Source organism: Salmo trutta, chromosome 12 (assembly GCF_901001165.1).
Source record: "Salmo trutta chromosome 12, fSalTru1.1, whole genome shotgun sequence".
Classification (NCBI taxonomy): Eukaryota; Metazoa; Chordata; class Actinopteri; order Salmoniformes; family Salmonidae; genus Salmo; species Salmo trutta.
This window is the reverse complement of record NC_042968.1, coordinates 18,409,983-18,435,097: the sequence shown is the minus strand read 5'-3', so window position 1 is coordinate 18,435,097 and position 25,115 is coordinate 18,409,983. Positions and strand designations below refer to the sequence as shown.

General features: G+C 46.1%; 1 protein-coding gene across 3 annotated transcripts in view; it reads left to right on the top strand.

Moving 5' to 3' along the window:
- LOC115203077 (centrosome-associated protein CEP250) overlaps window positions 1-25,115 on the top strand; it is a 193,935-nt gene that overhangs the window by 80,666 nt on the left and 88,154 nt on the right. The window lies entirely within an intron of this gene.

The following is a 25,115-nucleotide window of genomic DNA, read 5'->3' as shown; positions in this document are numbered from 1 at the left end:
TTAATCAGGCAGTAATTCTGTAAAATAACCTTATAATTTCTGGATGGGATTGGATCGCAATTACGTGTGCAGCAGCAGCAGCAGAAGGCAGAGAGTTTAAGTAGGTAGGTAGGTAGGTAGATTGGCCTATTAGTCCTCAGAGATGGTGGTAGATTGGCCTATTAGTCCTCAGAGAAGGTAGGTAGATTGGACTATTAGTCCTCAGAGATGGTGGTAGATTGGACTATTAGTCATCAGAGATGGTAGGTAGATTGGCCTATTAGTCCTCAGAGATGGTAGGTAGATTGGACTATTAGTCCTCAGAGATGGTAGGTAGATTGATAGATGATTTTTTTCTCTCTGGTGTATTTTGACCTTCAAATCATCCAAATGTTAGTTAGAACCTTCCTGATTGGTTGAATTGGCTTTGCGGATTAGTCAGGCATTCCTGGTGGGCTCACAGAGCACTGACTAGTATCTTGTTTGGCTGCGTGGGGGTGGAGGAGGAAACAGCCTCATAGCCAGATGGTAGAGAATAGAGGGAACCGTAGAAAACATATGTAAATGAGGGAAATGTTCCCGTCATGTATTTGGTGTTTTAGTGAAACAGCATTGTCTTTGTGTACGAGTGGATGTCTTTGGTGCTGAAACAGAATATTCTAACACTGAAGGAATCTATGGGATTCCTGACCATGTTCTCCATCACTGCTGCCTTTTCCTCTCTTCTCCTCACCTCTCATCCCTTTTCCTTCTCTCTTTCCCTCTCTCAATGTGGAGGAAATGCATTGGAAAGGAGAGCCAAAGTCACACAACATTAGTTTGGTAGTGGCTGCCGCTGCAGAAAGCCATTACTCTTCCTTGACAGTATCATAGAGAGCGGTGGAGCTGGGTCGCGCCTAGCCCCTCGCTCTCCCTCGCCATGCGCCACTCGCAGGAAATTGCCTCATACTTCAGCGGGCAGGAAGGTGACACGTCGGCGACACCCACGCATGTGTCACTTTCAGGGCCTGGGTGGGAGCGGGCTCCGGTGCCACAGACAAACGCTGCCTGGGGAGCAGTAGAGGAGAGCTGCCCAGGGGAGGCTGGCTGAGCTGGGGTCTGGACATGCAGGGAACCACGCTGGATTTAGAGGAGGGGCGGAGGAGGGGTAGAACTAGTTACCAATATCTGAGGTCTTAACCTCCCTAACTTTCTTTGACCACTAGTATTTGACCTGATTGAACCCATCTAATGTACAAAAGGGCTGGGTGGAAATGGAGAGTTGTGGCGTTGAGCTAGCCAGTTCTAGAGGGTGTTGCAGTAGATGGGATATTTGCAGCGCCCACTGTTCGCTGTCTCTTATTTGATGAATTTTCACTCCTACAAAGAGGATAGGTAGTTGCCCCACTGGGGGGATGGACGGAGGGATGCAGCAGGACCCAGGGAAAGTGCTAGGTGGTGGGCTTCTCTGTGGCTGGTTTCAGCCTGCAGTCTGGAGCGTAAGGGCTGTTCTGTCTGCTGCCACCCGTATGGGGAGCAGTAATGAAAGGAGAGGTTAAGGAGGAGAGTGAAGTGGTCTCGCTCGACAATAAATCCTATGTAGTAGGGGATGCTATGGGACCCCACTCCTAGAACACAGTAGGGGCGTTGAAAAGGGACAGGCGTACGCACACTTACCCAGACACACACGCTCACACACACACGCTATGCCTGTTAAGAGCTGTTGTGCCTCGTCTATGAAAGAGATTGAGCTAATGAAAATTTGGTCTCATGTTTTGTGGAGAGCATTCCCTGAAAAAGGCGAGGATTCTCATTGCTCACTCAATACATTAGCTTCTTTGTGTCATACGTTTGACAAAAATGTTGTTTATGAGTTGATTTGACTATTATTTGAAAATGCAGACATCATTTTAACAAAACTAAAGCCTTTATTAGTTCTGAAGCCACAGACACTGATGCAGGTGTGGTATATGTACCAGCTGCTGGGTTGGCCATTGTTTTCAGATGAGACATGTACACTGTGCTGTTTGAGAGGGAATAGAAAGCTTTATGCTGTACCATCTCTTCCCAGCACCACACCCCATCCCTGTGCAGACCTCTCCAGAGGACCAATGTTTATTGCCATTCTAAAGCAGGCTTTGTTGTGATTGTGTGTGCTCTCCGTCCCCTTCTCCTTGTTTCCACTCTTCTTTCATTTTGTGCAGGGCTGGGGGGATTGCTGTGTGCTGCGGCTCTGTGATTAGAGAGAGGGAGAGGCAGAGTGCTTCTCAGCAGGACTCTGTTTTATATTCATCAAAAGAGCTGCCTTTGATTTGCTCCCTCTGACGTGTGACAGCGGCGCGGCTGCAGCACCACACAGCCGCCGAGGAAATTGTGCACTTATCACCCCTCCCTCTTCCTCCCTCTCCTCCCCTGTTCTCCTCACCCTCCTTTACCAGCAGTACCCCCATCCCCAATACTACTACCCCCCCAACACCGTACTCCCCATCACTCCCCTCACAGCCCAACCTTCGGGCCGCCTGGCTGTCTTATTCATTTCTCTATTGTTGTTAATATTCCCTCTTTTCACTCAAAAGGCAGACTTTCTCCAAGGTCACTCTGAAAAGATCTGCCCTCCCCATCTCTTCCTCTCCTCAGAATAGTTACCCAGAGTAGAGCCTGTGGACTGACGGCCAGCAGAGAGAGGGGGGGAGAGAGGTAGAGAGAGGGGGGAAGAGGTAGAGGGAGGGAGAAAGAGAGGGGGGAGGGAGAGAGAGGGGGGGGAGGAAGAGAGAGCGAGCTCTAAGTATGGATGATGGGTGGCGAGGAGAAGCTCATCAAGGCCCTGTCTGTCTGAGTAGGACGATGTCCATTTCCATGGGAGGGAAAACAGGCTGTTGTTGATTACAGAACAGTATTGAATAAGTTGTTTTCCCTGTTGATTGCAGTATATGAATGTGACCATTCAGTCACTGCTGCCTACATAGAATTACAATTCCATTACGGTTGCCTTCTTTGTCTTGCTGACGTCCAGTGGCCACCCTGCTGTACAGACTCCCTCATTATCCAGGGTGGGAATGACATAACATCTGGGTTGGAGAAAAGGCCAGGTAATGTCCTGGGATGGTGGAGGCTCAGGTTAACCCAGATAAAGTCCTGTCCTGTAGCCTGGAGGAGCATCTCTCACCCTGTCTCTATGACCTTCAGCTCTGTGTCGGTAGTAGCTCAGACGAGGCCTCTGTAGTTTCCTATGTGTTTACACAGGAGCCCACCCTATTACCACCCTCAACTAGCAGATCAGTCAATTCTGCACAGTTTCTGATGGCTCAGACTAAAATCACATACGCACGCACACACTCACACACTCACACACTAGCTCTTCTCTCCAAACACTGCCCCCCTCGGCACCACGCCTGGGCCGAGCAGGACACACACACCTGTGTTTGAACAGGGCCCCTCTGTGCCGCAGAGACCAGCTTGGTTATTAACGGTGTCAATTATTAAAGCAATTTCCAACTCTGTAAACAGTGGCAGGGAGAGGCGAGCAGACACAGGAACGTGTGTGTGGACGTGCGTGAGATCCATGGGGAGGGAGAGACAGACTGAGGCCGTTTGCCTGCTGCTTTGTCCCTACAGTGGCCCAGCTAACAAGGTCACATAAACGCAAGGTTAGCTCAGAGGGAGGGGAACATGCTTGGGTAATATTTCATCTTCTCCTTGGTTCCACAAGCCTCTTATGTACGCCACACACATCCACACATGCATACTTGCAAACACACTCACTTCCCAGTAACTGGAAATTGAAAGGGGTCCAATTGACGTTCATTAAAATGCAAATCAATTTATAACATTTCTGACATGCGTTTTTCTGGATTTTTTGGTTGTTATTCTGTCTCTCACTGTTCAAATAAACCTACCATTAAAATCATAGACTGATCATTTCTTTGTCAGTGGGCAAACGTACAAAATCAGCAGGGGATCAAATACCTTTTCCCTCACTGTATATCCACATCATTTTCCCTCCCTCATGATGCCATTTATTCTGTGAAGTGCACCAGTCCCTCCTGCAGCAAAGCACCCCCACAACATGATGCTGCCACCCCCGTACTTCACGGTTGGGATGGTGTTCTTCGGCTTGCAAGCCTCCCCGTTTTTCCTCCAAACATAACGATGGTCATTATGGCCAAACAGTTCTACTTTTGTTTCATCAGACCAGAGGACATTTCTCCAAAAAGTACGATCTTTGTCCCCATGTGCAGTTGCAAACCTTAGTCTGGCTTTTTTATGGCGGTTTTGGAGCAGTGGCTTCTTCCTTGCTGAGCGGCCTTTCGGGTTGTGTCGATTTAGGAATCGTTTTACTGTGGATATAGATACTTTTGTACCTGTTTCCTCCAGCATCTTCACAAGGTCCTTTGCTGTTGTTCTGGGATTGATTTGCACTTTTCGCACCAAAGTACGTTCATCTCTAGGATACAGAACGTGACTTCTTCTTGAGCGGTATGACGGCTGCATGGTCCCATGGTGTTTATACTTGCGTACTATTGTTTGTACAAATGAACGTGGTACCTTCAGGCGTTTGGAAATTGCTCCCAAGGAGGAACCAGACTTGTGGTCTACAATTTCTTTTCTGAGGTCTTGGCTGATTTCTTTTGATTTTCCCATGATGTCAAGCAAAGAGGCACTGAGTTTGAAGGTAGGCCTTGAAATACATCCACAGGTACACCTCCAATTGACTCAAATGATGTCAATTAGTCTATCAGAAGCTTCTAAAGCCATAACATAATTTTCTGGAATTTTCCAAGCTGTTTAAAGGCACAGTCAACTTAGTGTATGCAAACTTCTGACCCAATGGAATTGTGATACAGTGAATTATAAGTGAAATAATCTGTCTGTAAACAATTGTTGGAAAAATGACTTGTGTCATGTACAAAGTAGATGTCCTAACCGACTTGCCAAAACTATAGTTTGTTAACAAGAAATTTGTGGAGTGGTTGAAAAACGAGTTTTAATGACTCCAACATAAGTGTATGTTAACTTCCTACTTCAACTGTACATATAGATAGGGGTAAAGTGACTAGGCAACAGTATCGATAATAGACTGTAATTGCAGTGTATGTCATGCCTGTGTAAATGTGTAAGCGTGTGTGTGCTGACAGTGAGCCTGTGTGTACTTGTTATGTGTGAGTGAGTGTGTGCGTATGTGTTTTGAGTGTCAGTGTAAGTATGTGTGAGTGTGTGGGTAGAGTCCAGTGTGTCTGTGCATGAAGTCAAAAAGAGTTAGTGCAAAAAGGGTCAATGCAGATAGTCCTGGTATCTATTTGGTGAACTATTTAGCAGTCTGATGGCTTGGGGTTGGAAGCAGTTCTGGAGCCTTTTGGTCCCAGACTTAGCGTTCCGGTACTGTTTGCTGTGCGGTAGCAGAGAGAACAGTCTATGACTTGGGTGTCTGGAGTATTTGAGAATTTTTAGGCCTTCCTATGACACCGCCTGGTATAGAGGTCCTGGATGGCAGGGAGTTTGGCTCCAGTGATGTACTGGGCTGTACGCATTACCCTTTGTAGCACCTTGTGGTCTGATGCCAAGCAGTTGCCATACAAAGCTGTGATGCAGCCAGTCAAGATGCTCTCAACGGTTCAGCTGTAGAACTTTTTGAGACTATGGGCCCATGCCAAATCTTTTCAGCCTCCTGAGGGAGGCGTTGTCGTGTCCTCTTCACGACTGTTGGTGTGTTTGGACCATTATAAGTCCTTAGTGATGTGGACACCAAGGAACTTGAAGCTCTTGACCCGCTCTGCTACAGCCCCGTCGATGTGAATAGGGGGCGTGTTCGGCCCTCCGTTTCCTGTAGTCCACGATAAGCTTCTTTGTCTTGCCCACGTTGAGGGAGATGTTGTTGTCCTGGCACCACACTGCCAGGTCTCTGAGATCCTCACCTATAGGCTGTCTCATTGTCGTTGGTAATCAGACCCACCACCGTCGTGTCATTGGCAAACTTGGTTACATTATTTTATCTCTTCCTCTTCTCCTGTGCTGTGTTTGAGTCAAGCCTCACCCCTGAAAACAAAGCTTACTGTAGGTCCTTTAGTATTAACTCTCACATCTTGTTGCTCAGAGGGCCAATGTGGAACAGGGAGACACAGTAGAAGGACTACAAAGAAATACAATGGGAGATACAGTGTAGGCTTATGATGCCACACGCATGTAGAGCTTTCCATGTTTAGATAACTACTAGGAGGGAATGTTAGTGTCAGGCTGCACAGCTCACATCTCCAGGGGAAAGGCAGTTGGATGGCAGTTTGAATGGAGTTTGATAGGAGCATAATGACCTTCTGATGGCCCTCCTGTCTGGGTCTTGTCAGGCTGTTCAAGGTGACCGCTCCAGACCCCACTGTCTGTCTCTGCGTCTCTCTGTCTACATGCATGATGATGCATTTGATCAGAACCCATCTCCCTAATGGTCTCTGTGAGCTGCCAGCATTCTACAGAGCACTCAAGAAGCCCTTGTCCCTGTCATTTCAGATGTTCACCTGCCCCACTAAGCATAGGTAGCCATTCACCCCTCGTTCGCCCCCTGCTCTTGACAGAAAGAAAGAGGGAGATGAAAGAGGGAGAGAAAGGGAGTATTAAACCCTGCAACGCTGCACTTTGTGTCAGAGAGGGAAGGGAACATCTTCCTTCTGCTCCAATGTAATCTCTGAAGCCGTGCCATGGTGTGTCAGTGTTAAGTTGATACCGAGCTTTGGGCTGCTGTGGACCTCTACTTCTGAAGCTCTACTGTAGGGCCTAAACCCCATAATCCAGCTCAAAGGCAGACGCTTGGGTTAGTTATGTGTATATGTGCTGGAGATTGACTGGCTCTTTTCTGAGAGGCGTTTTCTCTCTCCTCTTTCCTCCTCTGTTGTTCCCCCACGTTCCTGAGGCTGGCTCTTTGGCCTTGCAGGACCCCCACAAGGCTCTGCGTGATTCAAGCGTTTATCCTCCCGCCCCTCCATGTCTCTCGCTGGGGCGAAAGCAGGAAGCGGGGATAGCAGCAGCTCATCCTCAGGGCTCCACTGTCTGCTGCCCCAGAGGCCCAGTGGCCTTCTGCACATTTCTATGGAAACACTGACTGGCTATTTCTGTAGCTGATCTGACAGCAACCATCCTGTCTGGTTCTCTGTACATTATGTAGCTTTATGTAATATATAAAGAGCCATATTCAGTGCATTCGGAAAGTATTCAGACCCCTTCCCTTTTTCCACATTTTGTTACGTTACGGCCTTATTCTAAAATGTTTAAATAAATAAAAAATCGGCGTCAATCTACACACAATACCCCATAATGACAAATCGAAAACAGGTTTGTAGAAATGTTTGCTTATTTACATAAGGATTCAGACCGTTCGCTATAAGAATCGAAATTGAGCTCAGGTGCATCCTATTTCCATTGATCATACTTGAGATTTTTCTTCAACTTGATTGGAGTTCACCTGAGGTAAATTCAATTGATTGGACATGATTTGGAAAGGCACACACCTGTCTATATAAGTCCCACAGTTGACAGTGCACGTCTGAGCAAACACCAAGCAAGGAATTGTCCGTAGCGCTCCGAGACAGGATTGTGTTGAGGCACAGATCTGGGAAAAGGGAACAACAAAATTCTGCAGCATTGAATGTCCCCAAGAACCCAGTGGCCTCCATCATTCTTAAATGGAAGAAGTTTGGAACCATCAAGATTCTTCCTAGAGCTGGCTGCCCAGCCAAACTGAGCAATCGGGGGAGAAGGGCCTTGGTCAGGGAGGTGACCAAGAACCTGATGGTCACTCTGACAGAGCTCCAGTTCCTCTGTCGAGATGGGAGAAACTTCCAGAAGGACAATCATCTCTGCCACACTCCACCAATCAGGCCTTTATGGTAGAATGGTCAGACGGAAGCCACTCCTCAGTAAAAGGCACATGGCAGCTTGCTTAGAGTTTGCCAAGAGGCACCTAAAGGACTCTCAGACCATGAGAAACAAGATTCTCTGGTCTGATGAAACTAAGATTGAACTCTTTAACCCGAATGCCAATTGGCACATCTGGAGGAAACCTGGCACCATCTCTACGGTGAAGCATGGTGGTGGAGAAAAGTACAGAGAGATCCTTGATGAAAACCTGCTCCAGAGCGCTCAGGACCTCAGACTGGGGTGAAGGTTCACCTTCCAACAGGACAACGACCCTAAGCACACAGCCAAGGCAATGTAGGAGTGGCTTTGAGCCAAGTCTCTGAATGTCTTTGAGAGGCCCAGCCAGAGCCTGGACTTGAACCTGATCGAACGTCTCTGGAGAGACCTGAAAATACAGTGATGCTCCCCATCCAACCTGACAGAGCTTGAGAGGATCTGCAGAGAATGGGAGAAACTTTCCAAATACAGCTTGTAGCGTCATACCCAAGAGATTTCAGGCTGTATTCGCTGCCAAAGTACTGCGTAAAGGGTCTGAATACTTAAGTAAATGTAATATTTTTATTTTTTATATACATTTCATTCTAAAAACCTGTCTTTGCTTTGTCATTATGGGGTATTGTGTGTAGATTGATGAGGGGAAAAACAATTGAATCCATTTTATAATAAGGCTGTAACGTAACAAAATGTGGAAAAAGTCAATGGGTCTGAACACTTTCCGAATGGACTGTAACAGAATGGAACACAGGACAAAAGAGACATAAGATATAGTTAGATGGGGTGTTTTTAGTGATGGCAAATGAAGGACCGATATTTTATTTGCAAATGTAGGGACTCAGTCCTTATCCATCTGTTAGCCCAGCCATTTTATCTCCACATCTACCCTTCCTCCATCTCCTGCAGCACCACCTGTGTCTGTGAGTCTCGTCTTCACTATAAGACAGAGCTTCTTATCAGTGTAACTACAGCAAAGCAAATCACGTTGAGAGAGAGAGATGTTAGTAGCTCATTTTGTATGTTTTCGTTTTAAGGGCATATTGTTTTATTTATAGTGGTTTTCTGTATTATTAAGAGAAGAGTTGTGAATCGCTGTCGCGTCATTGGTTTATCTTTGTGAGTATGCTTCGATGTTGTTTGCTCTCCCTCCCTGGCCCTGTGAAGTCAGACTTTTTGATAGGGCTCTTGACACAGCAACACTTGGCAGCAGACTCTCTTTGTTCTCGCAGGGAAAGGTGCTGAAGGTATTCCAAAGCAATAAACAGGAAAAGCTATCAAATTCAATATTTCTCAGCAGATGAAGAAACAGACATGTATTTGTACACTTGGCATGCAGCGAGATCCCTCCTGGCTCCTGGATATGATACAAAAAAAGTAAACATGCAATATTAGCATTAAAGTAGGGGAACATTATCTGGCAGACACCACACCAGGGCTAATCTTATCAGTGACACCAGCACATATCAGGTAGGATCTCTTAATTTAGCAGAATTGAACAGATCACGATAAGTCCCTGGGAAGGAAGAAATTCCCTACATGGAAACACCTGTCCCTGCCTTACAGTGGCTTTGGGGGAGCCAGCCAACTGGAAGCAATTATTTGCTGGTGGTCAGCGTTTGAGCTATCTGCTGGGATTAGCTGAGGGGCTGCTGATCTGGGAGCTGGTCGAGTGTGATGTGGTTACACCTGACTGGGCACTCTGGGCTGAGCTGAGATAGGCTTGGCTAAAGTCAACTGGCATGGGATGGGATGGGCTGAGCCAGGCTGGGTTGGGTTGGGTTGGGCTAGACTTGGCTGGGTTGGGCTAGACTTGGCTGGGTTGGACTAGACTTGGCTGGGTTGGGCTAGACTTGGCTGGGTTGGACTAGACTTGGCTGGGTTGGGCTAGACTTGGCTGGGTTGGACTAGACTTGGCTGGGTTGGGCTAGACTTGGCTGGGTTGGACTAGACTTGGCTGGGTTGCTTGGGCTGGACCTCATTGAGCTCAGGAGCTCAGCAGCCTGTGCCTGCTACGTTCCACATCACCAACAGAGTCTCAGACTCGGTGGAGCTTTTAAGTGAGCCTCTTTATAATGGAGATATACTCGCTGGGGATAGGAAGAGATGATGAGTACTATTTAACTGGACAGTATTGTATGGGGCAAAAATGTGTTCATGTGTGACTACAAACGAATGTGTTTTGTGTGTGTGTGATTATTTACAGATTTGGGTAAATGTGAGGGTTCTGAGTGTGTGTGTATGTGGTGTGGTGAGTGTGTGTGTGTGTTTCTGGTTGCGTCCATCTGAGGGGTCTGGCTGTGGACGTGATTGTGTTTTGATGAGGTCTCAGTGGTGCGCCCCGCTCTGGTCTTGTTGAGATGCTTGGTGCCTTGCATTCCCATCGCTTTCCCAATTTGACAGCTGATGGGATCTCAGATGGAATGTGTGCCGGTGTGAATTGCCCGTGATATTCATAACAACATAATTTATCTTCTCCACCCCTCTCTTTCAGCAATTCCTCCATCCTGCCTGCACACCCCTCTCCCCTTTCCCTCCTTCCTACCCCATTCCCTCCTCTCTCTGTCTTTCTCTCTTTCTCTCTCTATCAATCTTTTCCCCTCTCCCCCACTCTCTCTCTCTCTACCCCTCTCTGTCTCTGTCTCTGTCTGTCTCTCTCTCTCTCTCTCTCAGTTCAGGTGCCCTCCCAGTCCTTTAGCAGGGTTAACAGGCAGTGCCAACTCCAGCCATTCCCAGAAGGCAGTTTGTCAAACCTTTAAGTCTCTATAACCACCCACCACACAGGCCCTGGACCAACTCCTATGTACCAGTGTGGAGAATAGTGGGTTAGCCAGTGTGGAGAATAGTGGGTTAGCCAGTGTGGAGAATAGTGAGTTAGCCAGTGTGGAGAATAGTGGGTTAGCCAGTGTGGAGAATAGTGGGTTAGCCAGTGTGGAGAATAGTGGGTTAGCCAGTGTGGAGAATAGTGGGTTAGCCAGTGTGGAGAATAGTGGGTTAGCCAGTGTGGAGAATAGTGGGTTAGCCAGTGTGGAGAATAGTGGGTTAGCCAGTGTGGAGAATAGTGGGTTAGCCAGTGTGGAGAATAGTGGGTTAGCCAGTGTGGAGAATAGTGGGTTAGCCAGTGTGGAGAATAGTGGGTTAGCCAGTGTGAGAAGCCAGTAAGAACACACACTCTTACGCACAGTTCATCATTGCTCTAAAATGGCTACTGTGTCCAGTGCTAAGCACCAATACACACCACTAATCCCTCTATTTTCTGGTGCCTGCTTCAGAGAGAGAGAAGGGGGGAGGTAGAGAGAGAGAGCAGGAGAAAGAGAGTGAGAGAGCAAGAGAGGGGTAAGAGAGAGCAGGAGAAAGAGAGTAGAGAGAGTGAGAGAAGGGAGAGAGGACAGGAGAAAGAGAGTAGAGAGTGAGAGAAGGGAGAGAGGGAGCAGGAGAAAGAGAGTAGAGAGAGTGAGAGAAGTGAGAGAGAGAGCAGGAGAAAGAGAGTAGAGAGAGTGAGAGAAGGGAGAGAGGACAGGAGAAAGAGAGTAGAGAGTGAGAGAAGGGAGAGAGAGAGCAGGAGAAAGAGAGTAGAGAGAGTGAGAGAAGGGAGAGAGAGCAGGAGAAAGAGAGTAGAGAGAGCAAGAGAGGGGTAAGAGAGAGCAGGAGAAAGAGAGTAGAGAGAGTGAGAGAAGGGAGAGAGGACAGGAGAAAGAGAGTAGAGAGTGAGAGAAGGGAGAGAGGGAGCAGGAGAAAGAGAGTAGAGAGAGTGAGAGAAGTGAGAGAGAGAGCAGGAGAAAGAGAGTAGAGAGAGTGAGAGAAGGGAGAGAGGACAGGAGAAAGAGAGTAGAGAGTGAGAGAAGGGAGAGAGGGAGCAGGAGAAAGAGAGTAGAGAGAGTGAGAGAAGTGAGAGAGAGAGCAGGAGAAAGAGAGAGGGAGAGAGGGAACAGGACAAAGAGGGTAGAGAGTGAGAGAAGGGAGAGAGGGAGCAGGAGAAAGAGAGTAGAGAGAGTGAGAGAAGGGAGAGAGGGAGCAGGAGAAAGAGAGTAGAGAGAGCGAGAGAAGGGAGAGAGGGAGCAGGAAAAAGAGAGTAGAGAGAGTGAGAGAAGGGAGAGAGAGAGCAGGAGAAAGAGAGTAGAGAGAGCGAGAGAAGGGAGAGAGGGAGCAGGAGAAAGAGAGTAGAGAGAGTGAGAGAAGGGAGAGAGGGAGCAGGAGAAAGAGAGTAGAGAGAGTGAGAGAAGGGAGAGAGGGAGCAGGAGAAAGAGAGTAGAGAGAGCGAGAGAAGGGAGAGAGGGAGCAGGAGAAAGAGAGTAGAGAGAGTGAGAGAAGGGAGAGAGGGAGCAGGAGAAAGAGAGTAGAGAGAGTGAGAGAAGGGAGAGAGGGAGCAGGAGAAAGAGAGTAGAGAGAGTGAGAAGGGAGAGAGAGCAGGAGAAAGAGAGTAGAGAGAGTGAGAGAAGGGAGAGAGGGAGCAGGAGAAAGAGAGTAGAGAGAGTGAGAGAAGGGAGAGAGGGAGCAGGAGAAAGAGAGTAGAGAGAGTGAGAGAAGGGAGAGAGGGAGCAGGAGAAAGAGAGTAGAGAGAGTGAGAGAAGGGAGAGAGGGAGCAGGAGAAAGAGAGTAGAGAGAGTGAGAGAAGGGAGAGAGAGAGCAGGAGAAAGAGAGTAGAGAGAGTGAGAGAAGGGAGAGAGGGAGCAGGAGAAAGAGAGTAGAGAGAGCGAGAGAAGGGAGAGAGGGAGCATGTGATTGAGACAAGCCATTGAATCAGACATGGCTCTTTGGTGCAGAATTGTTGTATTAGGATTCTTTGTAGACGATCTCCTTTCTCCTGTGGTCAGTGTGGGCAGTTTGATTTACTATCAGAGATTGTTTCATACTGATGGAGGGTGTTGGAAGAAAGTTGTGGAACAAACACCTGACTGAAGGTGGGACAAAACCAAAATAAAAAAACATGATCATTTTTTTATAATCTAACAAAAACCGAACTGACCACAAAAATTCACTAATCTCTCAGCACTATCAGACAGATCAGTGCAGACGGCCGAGTTGAATCAACAGATCACATCACATATTTTAGCACATATTTTACTTCCTGCTTTGCTCTTATGGGTACACTCACAATGGCCGCCAGTCCACCCATTATGCCGTCATTGACTTGAATGGGGATGCCCATTCTATTCATTCTATTTCTATGGCAGCACATGCAGTCAGGAGCGGAGGAGAGGAGAAAATGTGCGTCCCAACTGTGCCATTCAAACGTTAATTACGTTGACTGCGGTTATTTGGCTGGCGAATTACCGTCATCCAAAATTCCATGACCATCACAGCCCTAGTGTGAGTGCATGGGTATATGTGTGTGCCGTAGACTACAGTGATGTGCATGGGGAGTAATGGATATAAAGTACCTCATAGAGATAGCTCCCTAATCTGATTCCCCCTGAAGCTGTGGGCTTGCCATGATTTGTTTGGCTGGTCTGGGCTCTGTATGCACATCATGCAGAGTGGGCTTGATTTGCAGCGCTCTAGAATGATCCCACTCAGCATTACAGAGAGAGAGACAGAGATATTTGTTTACTAGAGAGTGCAGAGAGCGTGCCGGGGAGGCTGGTAAAGAAGCACCCTTCAGTCCAGTGGGTGGGGCTGATCTATCTCGCTCTGACTTGTGCACTTTGAGAGACATTTCTCGTAACGGGCCACTCGCTCATCCTTATCACCAGCAGCCCCCTGGAAACTTTCCAAAACTCTGTCCGATGCACCACAGCGGTGACACACAGCCCAGCACTGGGCACGCCACCTCCATGCCACGCCAACCCCCATGATGCGTCATTCACCGCCGGGCCCATTTACATCCATTTATCTGACTGCGTCAACATGGGTACAGTGTGGGAACAGTTGTGTTTATCTGCTCCTCATATATCATCATACTGTATACTGTGGGGATTTATATTCATCAGCTTCTGTTTTCCAGAGTGTAATCGTTATGTTATTATTAGTGCATTGGAAATGCACTCTGTGGTAAGAATTCCCTCAGTCCATGATGATTTTAATCTGAAAAATTAAGGGGGAAAAACCTGAATTGCAAGATAATGTATGAAATGTTTTTTCTGTGGTTGCATTGTGAGTGTAGCCTGTCGTTATCTAAAAGCTTCAAGAAACAAACAAAAGGAAAATGGTGTGATTGTATGCTCTTTTAAGCAGTCCTTTGTTTCTTAAAGTAATCATAAAAATAGGACTCAAATCAATTACACAGATTATCTCCCAGTTGAAATGACAGTCCCTTTGCGGGCTATATCTCCAGTCACATTACATAATGTCGATTACATAATGAATGTCACCTATTTTCTCTACCTTATTGATGGGCTTCCAGGCACCTGCTGAACTGCCTGACAACATTCACATTAATACCATATTTTCTGGAAAAAAATCCAAAATATATTTATCAGCTTAAAACATGGAGATGGTATTTAAACAATCTAATTATAGGAAGGTCCACTAATCACTGTGTATTGTTCATGCACTGTCAATGCAAATTCATTGAGGAGAATGTGGGCTTTAGTATTATGTATGTTTGCATAAACTGCTTTTCCCTGAGCAAACCAATGCTGTTATATTATTCATCAGCCAGACACTGTACCAAATATCCCTGCAGCAAAATGGAGGTGCGGCAGCCGCAGCAGCAGGCAGGCAGGAGACACTTAGTCACATGGACAGAGCAGGAGCAATAGCAGCTCCTCCAATTCAGCTGGGAATTGACTCTGGGTGACAATGGAATTCATTTCCAAAGGCGTGTGTGTGTGTGTGTGTGTGTGTGTGTGTGTGTGTGTGTGTGTGTGTGTGTGTGTGTGTGTGTGTGTGTGTGTGTGTGTGTGTGTGTGTGTGTGTGTGTCTGGTGACAGGGCTGTGGTACTAAGGCTCGGCAGCAGTTCGCTTTAGTATTAAAGGCACAACTCCCTTCCTCTACAGGCAGTAAAGCAATGCCGGGACGCAGTGAAATGTTTACAGCGCTGTGGTTGGCTCCTGCAGCCAGGCCGTGGAGGATATTACTGCAGCTCGCCGCTAATCACTCATCCCTGCCCACCAATCAGGACTCTGCCCCCTCCACCTCCACAACAACGCTCCTAAAGCACCACATCACAAGGACACTTTTAATGCCTTCCCACTACGCTTAGAATGATTAGCCATATTGAAGTATTTTTCCATTATTCATTATTTGCATCAGGAACCCATAAACACGCCGGGTTCTGATTCTGGCTGTAGCTTTTGACACTGTTGAAGGTTGGCTGAGGTGAGAAGTTTGAATGGAGCTCTGGGAGGAAGGTTCCAGAGGGGTTTAGGAGGGACAGTAGGGTCATAGGGAGGGAGCCAGGAGGTGTGAAACCTGAATAATAAAACCGACTTAACAGAGTTACACAGTCACAGCCCTGCATACATCACCTCAATGACAAAATAGGATTTATTCACCATTCAAGTGGGAAGATTATCTTTGGCACAAGCTATCAACTTGACTTTTTTTTGGAAGAATGCAAGTATGGTTGTTGGAGTGTAAAGTGACTTTTTATCAGGGCTTGGTTATGCTTGTGGTTGGTGACTCCCCATGTTAATACGAACCAGTAGTGAGTGCCAGTTTATCCTAAGCCAGTGCAGCTGGTGGGGCCTGATTTGAACTCCATTCTGATTCTGGTGGGGATTGCCGTCACACACAATCATCACATTGGATTAAAAGTTGTTGTGATTTTAAGTACTCAACTCCCTTGCCAAAATCAATAAAGCGAGTCAATAGCTGGACCCAGCGCTGCGTTCCTGCTTCCCAAAACCAAAGCTGTGCTACACTGCTATGGAAGCCTGCCGTTCCTGCCTCCACAGTCACACCCTACCAAAGACAGGTTCTCAAAACCACTAAGGCCCCATCTCATTTGGACTTTTCATTATCTCTCCTTAGTTGAGTCTATATCAGATCGTTGAGATACGCTGTAGTGTCCACCATATTTGGGTAAACTTATCATCATTGATAAGAGTTAGATGTTGTATGCCTTGGCCAATGTCCTGTCGTTTTTGTACAATGTAGTTTGACGTATGTAGACTATTCTGTGTTCTGTTAAGTTCATGTCCCGTACTGACCGTTGTCTCTCACAATAGCCTAAGAAATCTTTGCTTCCACAAAAGACAATAGTATAATTATTATCTTAAGAAGAGATTCTGGTAATTGTAACAATACAGTTACTGTACAGTTAGGTTACAATGCAGTTAGGTTTTTTTCATTGCCATTTCATTGTTATTCCCATACATTTGTGTACATTGATAGATTTCTTTGTTCTTTTTAAGTGTTATTTGAATTGTAGTTTGTCCATCAGATTTAGATTTTTTTATTTGCTTATTTAGAAATGGTTACACTTCGTCATCTTGAGAAAGTTTTAAGTCAGTTGTTGCCAAAGTGGGTGCTACACAGTGTTTGTGGAGAGGAGTGGCTAGTGTGCTGCAGTTCAGCTTTTAGCTGCCAAGTATATAATAGTATGTAATGATAATAATAATAATATACTACTGCTACTCAAATCAAATTGTATTTGTCACATGTGCCGAATTCAACAGGTGTAGGTAGACCTTACAGTGAAATGTTTACTTACAAGCCCTTAACCAACAATGCAGTTTTAAGAAAATCCGTAAAAAGGTAAGAGATAAGAATAACAAATATTTAAAGAGTAGCAGTAAATAACAATAGCGGGGCTATATACAGGGGGTACCAGTACAGAGTAAATGTGTCAATGTGCGGGGGCAGCGGTGTCGAGGTAATTGAGGTAGATAATAACAGAGAGTAGCAGCAGCGTGGGGGGTGGGGGGCAGTGCAAATGGTCTGGGTAGCCATTTGATTAGCTGTTCAGGAGTCTTATGGCTTGAGGGTAGAAGCCGTTTAGAAGCCTCTTGGACGTAGACTTGGCACTCCAGTACCGCTTGCCGTGCGGTAGCAGAGCGAACAGTCTATGACTTGGGTGGCTGGAGTCTTTGACAATTTTTAGGGCCTTCTTCTGACACCGCCTGCTATAGAGGTCCTGGATGGCAGGAAGCTTGGCCCCGGTGATGTACGTGGCCATACGCACTACCCTCTGTAGTGCCTTGTGGTCGGAGGCCGAGCAGTTGCCATCCCAAGCAGTGTTGCAACCCGTCGGGATGCTCTCGATAGTGCAGCTGTAAAACCTTTTGAGGATCTGAGGACCCATGCCAAATCTTTTCAGTTTCTTGAGGGGGAATAGGTTACTACTATTACAATTACTACTACTACTACTATTGTACTGTTACAATTCAATACTGTAGGTGTGAGTACTGAAAACTCTTGTTGATGTTTTTAGTTTTGTGTGTTAGAAGCCTCATGGCTGCGCCTTCATGGCTTTCATGGCTAGGCCTTCGTGGCTAGGCTTTGGTGGCTAGGCCTTGGTGGCTAGGCCTTCGTTTCTAGGCCTTTGTGGCTAGGCCTTTGTGGCTAGGCCTTTGTGGCTAGGCCTTTGTGGCTAGGCCTTCGTGGCTAGGCATTAATGGCTAGGTCTTCTTGGCTAGGCCTTCATGGCTAGGTATTCATGGCTTTCTTGGCTAAGGTTCATGGCTAGACCTTCATGGCCAGGCCTTCATGGCTAGGTCTTCATGGCTTTCTTGGCTAGGTTTCATGGCTAGGGTTCATGGCTAGGCCTTCTTGGATAGGTGTTCATGGCTAGGTCTTTATGGATAGGTCTTCATGGCTAGGTCTTTATGGATAGGTCTTCATGGATAGGTCTTCATGGCTAGGTCTTTATGGATAGGTCTTTATGGATAGGTCTTCATGGCTAGGTCTTCATGGCTAGGCCTTCATGGCTAGGTCTTTATGGATAGGTCTTCATGGCTAGGTCTTTATGGATAGGTCTTCATGGCTAGGTCTTTATGGCTAGGTCTTCATGGCTAGGTCTTTATGAATAGGTCTTTATGGATAGGTCTTCATGGATAGGTCTTCATGGATAGGTCTTCATGGCTAGGTCTTTATGGATAGGTCTTCATGGCTAGGTCTTCATGGCTAGGTCTTTATGGATAGGTCTTTATGGATAGGTCTTTATGGATAGGTCTTTATGGATAGGTCTTCTTGGCTAGGTCTTTATGGATAGGTCTTTATGAATAGGTCTTCATGGCTAGGTCTTTATGGATAGGTCTTCATGGCTAGGTCTTTATGGATAGGTCTTTATGGATAGGTCTTTATGGATAGGTCTTTATGGATAGGTCTTCATGGATAGGTCTTTATGGATAGGTCTTCATGGATAGGCCTTCTTGGATAGGTCTTCATGGCTAGGTCTTTATGGATAGGTGTTCATGGCTAGGTCTTTATGGATAGGTCTTCATGGATAGGTCTTCATGGATAGGTCTTCATGGATAGGTCTTCATGGCTAGGTCTTTATGGATAGGTCTTTATGGATAGGTCTTCATGGATAGGTCTTCTTGGCTAGGTCTTCTTGGCTAGGTCTTCTTGGCTAGGTCTTCATGGCTAGGTCTTTATGGATAGGTCTTTATGGATAGGTCTTCATGGCTAGGTCTTGGTTAATTGGTTTATGTTTTTGAAATTTCTGGGCCAGGCCGTCATTGTGGACGAGAACAAGTTATTGCCTTTTTCTCAATAAAGAATGGATGAGAAAAAAAAACATCTCACCTCAAACTATGCCTCTTCCAAGGAATGGACATAAAATGCATGCCTTCCAGGCACAGTCTTGAAAGGTGTCGCACATTTCATTTCCCCTTCTTTACAACATGTATTTTATCCTGCCACGCCAGACGAGGTGCAGGAGATGAATCTGAGCAGAGATGAGTGCTTTGTACCAATCGGTACTACATGATTTATTTATGGTTATATGTTTTAGAACTCTTACTGGGTGTGTGTGTCATTACTGTTCTACCACTAATCGAGCAACTTTTTAATTGCAATCCAAGGAGAGTCGTGATAGTTTCAGCTGTTTTTAGATGATCCAATCTCCACCAACACTAGCAAGGCGCTCTTTTTGTTTGTGTGTGTGTGTGCGTGCGTGCGTGGTTCTCTGTGTGTGTGTGTGTGTCCTCGTAGCTGCGTCTGTTTTGGTGTGTGGCTGTGTGTGGGTGGTGCGTGACATAACACAGTTTACAACTAGGTGTAGGGAGCATTCCGTAAACAAACAGCATGATTAGATTCTGGGAAAACACATGTATTAGTGAGTGTTCACTTCAGCGTGCTGGGGACGTGGGTGGTGGAGCTGCAGAGGACACAATCACGTGTTGTTGACCATGATTTCATTGTGTTCTTGTTGGTTTCTTAGCTTTTTAAGTAGCTTTTACATTTTTAAGTAGTAGTCTCAAATCCTCCTGACAGTGGGCTGTCGTAGTGAAGGCCTGCTTGACTTATGCTTCTGGCATACCCTCTGGCCTTGCGTGCGCATGCACACACACACATTCATAGTGGAGATGAGGACGAGGGGAAAAGAAATAAGCTGCAGCACTGCATAAGGTGTCAGCGTGTCCCCTTCGCCGGCCATAAAAGTTAATTAAAGAAAATGAATTTTTATTATGCTGTGCTGCTGGAGCACGACTGCTGCTTAATAATAGCCTCTCCTGGAGCTGCTGTCAAGAGGAGCACCAAAGCAGAATAATGGCAGTGTGTGTGTGTGTGTGTGTGTGTGTGTGTGTGTGTGTGTGTGTGTGTGTGTGTGTGTGTGTGTGTGTGTGTGTGTGTGTTCATCTGCTCTTGTGCCAGAGGGATTCATCCTGTGTTGGTAGGAATGTTTTGTTACATTACAGTGATGATATTCTATTGTACATAGTCCTTCTATTCCTACAAAAGAATATTCAATATTTCATTGTTTTATTTGTGAAGAGGTTGAGCCACACCGAATGACATCTGAGGACTTGGATTTCACCTACCTTAGTCTTGTGATTCCACCATGGCTCGATAAAGACCTGATTCTCTAGAAAGTCATGTCCCCGTGTGGCGAATACCTCAGAATACTGCAGTGCACTGGGTGTCTACATAGAGTCAGGCTATGTGGAATATATCAGGGTTTATGTAGTAGTCCTTATTTGTATGCCCTTCCTGCCAATGCTGTAATGATATTTGTTTTGCTCTGCTCTGAGAGTATTTTGGGAATCTCAGTGGGGAGTTTGGGTTTTAGGAGGATTGGGTGATTCGAATCAATGTGGCTCATTTTTGTTCTGGCATACAGCGATGCCCTTTTTTTCACATTTGAAAGAGAAACGTGGGCATATCTAACACTCTCACACAAGTACACACACCTAAGAATGCACTCACTCACTCACTCACTCACTCACTCACTCACTCACTCACTCACTCACTCACACACACACACACACACACACACACACACACACAAGAAAACAAACGCATGCACACTAACAAACACACTCTGTACATTAGGATATACAGTACCTAGCAACTCTACCTTTTTTCCAGCTTCAGCATTATATCCATACAGTATAATACATTTATGGAATGCTATTTAAGAGCCTACATACAGCACAGTATGGAGCTGTGGATTCGATCTCTAGGTTTATGTCTAAGTTCAGCTTTAATCACCAGAACGACTCAGCAGTAAATTAAGTGGCGGAGGATGAGTTGAGAAAGGGAGGGAGGGGATGCGGAGGAGAAGAGAAAGGGAGGGGGAAGGATAGACAGGGGAGTGGGGAGGGGAGCAGTGCAGCAGTAAAGGATGCATTAAGCAATTAAAGTTAGGGCGCAAAAGAATGAAGTGATGCAATGATTTTTGCAGTAATTGCCTTCGCTATGACTGGTGATCACAGGGGAGCAGGGCATACTCACTCACAATCAAGGGTATACTATACACACGTGTTACACACATGTATGCATTGCATACATATAAAAACACGCACACACATATTCTAAATTGCACAGGTCCAAAGCAGAAGGAGGAAAATAGTATGCTTGGCTTTACATTTGCGTTGATTAATTCATATGTGCAATCATACTCTGTCTCTCTCTCTCTCTTTCACCACCACAGAAACATATAGAGACACCACCATCTGCACACATATGCGTGTATAATTATGTATGCATCAATATTTGATAAAGAACACATGAGTTAGCACCCCGCAGTATTTGTGATCTTGAATGGTGGGATTATGTTAACAGTGCTCACACAAGCTCATCTATGATTTATCTGGTGCCAGAGCCCAAGCCGGCACTTTTTCACTCTTTAAAGCATTTGTCTCGCCTGTCTGTGAGAGATAAGACAGTGGAAATACTTGGGATGGGACGGAGGACAGGAAAGCAGGGGGAGAGAGAGCGAGGACTGGACAGAGACAGTGCCGAAGGAAAGAGAGGTGTAACCTTTTGTTTGTGACTGGGGTGTGTGCCGAGCCCTCCCTCCCTCCCTCTCTCTCTTTCTCCATCTCTCCTTCTCTGTGTTTTAGAGGGACGTCTGGCTCCCGCTAGCTGCTCCCTGCAGGCCCTGATTAATGCTAATTTATGCAGCCTCCGCTGGCACAAAGCAGGGCTGGGAGGGGCCCTCTCCCCTGATTACCAGCAGAGGGGGGGGGGGGGGGACGTGGACAGATACCGCATTTCATTTAATACATTGGAGCATGCGGTGGCGGGGTGCGCCAGAGAAGGAGGGAGATAATCAAGAGCCCTGGCCCTTATAAATGTGCGCTGAGATGACACAGAAGAGATTGGATTTGGAAACGAGGAGCAAAGAAGAGCAAAGCCGAGCGGAACGCGATTGATTGATTCCATTCAAGTGATCACACCCGCTGATAAGGAATGAGTTTTTTTTTTTTTTTTTTAAGTAGGAAAGAAAATCTGAGTTTTTTTCAAATTTACTACAGTGATTGCGAATTAAGTGTTTTCTTAGCTCGGCCTCTCCCTTATTCAGTGATGTTCTCTGTTTTTACAGTCACACGTAACTAAATATGCATCATAAATTCCTGTTTCATATAGCATAATCTGCTTTAAAAAAAAATACAAACAGCAGCAATATGGCTGCCAACACGTCCAAGCATTCCAAACTCAATTCCATAGATAAAAACAGCTTCTGTAAGTATTTTGGGCCCAGACTTCCCAGCGGCTCCAGTTCAGTAATGCAGCTCTGTGAAGTAAAGTGATACTTGGAAACCCCCCTGGTTCCCTGAAGACTCGCTCTGGCCATCCCTGAGCTGGTGCTGGTGCACCTCACGAGGTGCTAGTGCACCTCTCTCTCTGCTGAAGGTTGAAATGCCGTCCACGCTGTGACGAATGGCAGGAAATCGGGAGGCGGCCATGACAGGCAGATTATGAGATCCCTCTGTCTACATGACTTAGCCTCTTAATCGTTAAACATGATTAAAGCAAACAAACGCAGCATTATTAGATTAGTCAGAAGGACATGGAGTCTTTGGCACTGATTATCTTTTCCTTTTTAATGAAATGCTGCTCCGAATTAACATTGCTTTGGCTAATTTGATTTAGCACTGCCCCAAGAAATGCCAGACAGCTCTGATTCAACTGCAGACTGTTTGAGATCCTTGTCAGGAGCTTAAGACCAAACAGCAATGCAAGATCAACATTTCCAGCATTTTACAAAGTTCAAGAGGCTGATTGAGTTACAGGCGCTGTATTCTAAATGACAGAAGGCTTTGGATGAGCTAGCCAGAGATAGTAGGATAGAGAAACTAGAGGGGGGTAGAGAAACTAGAGATGGGATAGAGAAACTAGAGATGGGATAGAGAAACTAGAGATGGGATAGAGAAACTAGAGATGGGATAGAGAAACTAGAGATGGGATAGAGAAAGTAGAGATGGGGTGGAGGAAGTAGAGATGGGATAGAGAAACTAGAGATGGGGTGGAGAAACTAGAGATGGGATAGAGAAACTAGAGATGGGATAGAGAAACTAGAGATGGGATAGAGAAACTAGAGATGGGGTGGAGAAAGTAGAGATGGGGTGGAGGAAGTAGAGATGGGATAGAGAAACTAGAGATGGGATAGAGAAACTAGAGATGGGATAGAGAAACTAGAGATGGGATAGAGAAACTAGAGATGGGGTGGAGGAAGTAGAGATGGGGTGGAGGAAGTAGAGATGGGATAGAGAAACTAGAGATGGGATAGAGAAACTAGAGATGGGATAGAGAAACTAGAGATGGGATAGAGAAACTAGAGATGGGGTGGAGGAAGTAGAGATGGGGTGGAGGAAGTAGAGATGGGGTGGAGAAACTAGAGATGGGATAGAGAAAGTAGAGATGGGGTGGAGGAAGTAGAGATGGGATAGAGAAACTAGAGATGGGGTGGAGAAACTAGAGATGGGATAGAGAAACTAGAGATGGGATAGAGAAACTAGAGATGGGGTGGAGGAAGTAGAGATGGGATAGAGAAACTAGAGATGGGATAGAGAAACTAGAGATGGGATAGAGAAACTAGAGATGGGATAGAGAAACTAGAGATGGGGTGGCGGAAGTAGAGATGGGGTGGAGGAAGTAGAGATGGGATAGAGAAACTAGAGATGGGATAGAGAAACTAGAGATGGGATAGAGGAACTAGAGATGGGGTGGAGGAAGTAGAGATGGGATAGAGAAACTAGAGATGGGATAGAGAAACTAGAGATGGGATAGAGAAACTAGAGATGAGATAGAGAAACTAGAGATGGGGTGGAGGAATTAGAGATGGGATAGAGAAACTAGAGGTGGGGTGGAAAAACTAGAGATGGGGTGGAGGAACTAGAGATGGGATAGAGAAACTAGAGATGGGATAGAGAAACTAGAGATGGGGTGGAGGAAGTAGAGATGGGGTGGAGGAAGTAGAGATGGGATAGAGAAACTAGAGATGGGATAGAGAAACTAGAGATGGGATAGAGAAACTAGAGATGGGATAGAGAAACTAGAGATGGGATAGAGAAACTAGAGATGGGGTGGAGGAAGTAGAGATGGGGTGGAGGAAGTAGAGATGGGATAGAGAAACTAGAGATGGGATAGAGAAACTAGAGATGGGATAGAGGAACTAGAGATGGGGTGGAGGAAGTAGAGATGGGGTGGAGGAAGTAGAGATGGGATAGAGAAACTAGAGATGGGGTGGAGAAACTAGAGATGGGGTGGAGAAAGTAGAGATGGGGTGGAGGAAGTAGAGATGGGATAGAGAAACTAGAGATGGGATAGAGAAACTAGAGATGGGGTGGAGGAAGTAGAGATGGGGTGGAGGAAGTAGAGATGGGATAGAGAAACTAGAGATGGGATAGAGAAACTAGAGATGGGATAGAGGAACTAGAGATGGGGTGGAGGAAGTAGAGATGGGGTGGAGGAAGTAGAGATGGGATAGAGAAACTAGAGATGGGATAGAGGAACTAGAGATGGGGTGGAGGAAGTAGAGATGGGATAGAGAAACTAGAGATGGGATAGAGAAACTAGAGATGGGATAGAGGAACTAGAGATAGGGTGGAGGAAGTAGAGATGGGATAGAGAAACTAGAGATGGGATAGAGAAACTAGAGATGGGATAGAGAAACTAGAGATGGGATAGAGAAACTAGAGATGGGATAGAGAAACTAGAGATGGGGTGGAGGAAGTAGAGATGGGATAGAGAAACTAGAGGTGGTGTGGAGAAACTAGAGATGGGGTGGAGGAAGTAGAGATGGGGTGGAGGAAGTAGAGATGGGATAGAGAAACTAGAGATGGGATAGAGAAACTAGAGATGGGATAGAGGAACTAGAGATGGGGTGGAGGAAGTAGAGATGGGGTGGAGGAAGTAGAGATGGGATAGAGAAACTAGAGATGGGATAGAGGAACTAGAGATGGGGTGGAGGAAGTAGAGATGGGATAGAGAAACTAGAGATGGGATAGAGAAACTAGAGATGGGATAGAGGAACTAGAGATAGGGTGGAGGAAGTAGAGATGGGATAGAGAAACTAGAGATGGGATAGAGAAACTAGAGATGGGATAGAGAAACTAGAGATGGGATAGAGAAACTAGAGATGGGATAGAGAAACTAGAGATGGGGTGGAGGAAGTAGAGATGGGATAGAGAAACTAGAGGTGGTGTGGAGAAACTAGAGATGGGGTGGAGGAACTAGAGATGGGATAGAGAAACTAGAGATGGGATAGAGAAACTAGAGATGGGATAGAGGACCTAGAGATGGGATAGAGGAACTAGAGATGGGATAGAGAAACTAGAGATGGGATAGAGGAGCTAGAGATGGGGTGGAAGAAGTAGAGATGGGATAAATTTAGTTGAGTGTTAGTGTACCTGTGGCAGGAAGGATAAAGAAACTGAAACAGCAGGGAATCAGCTCAGCAAATCCAATGTATGTAATTTGGTTGTGT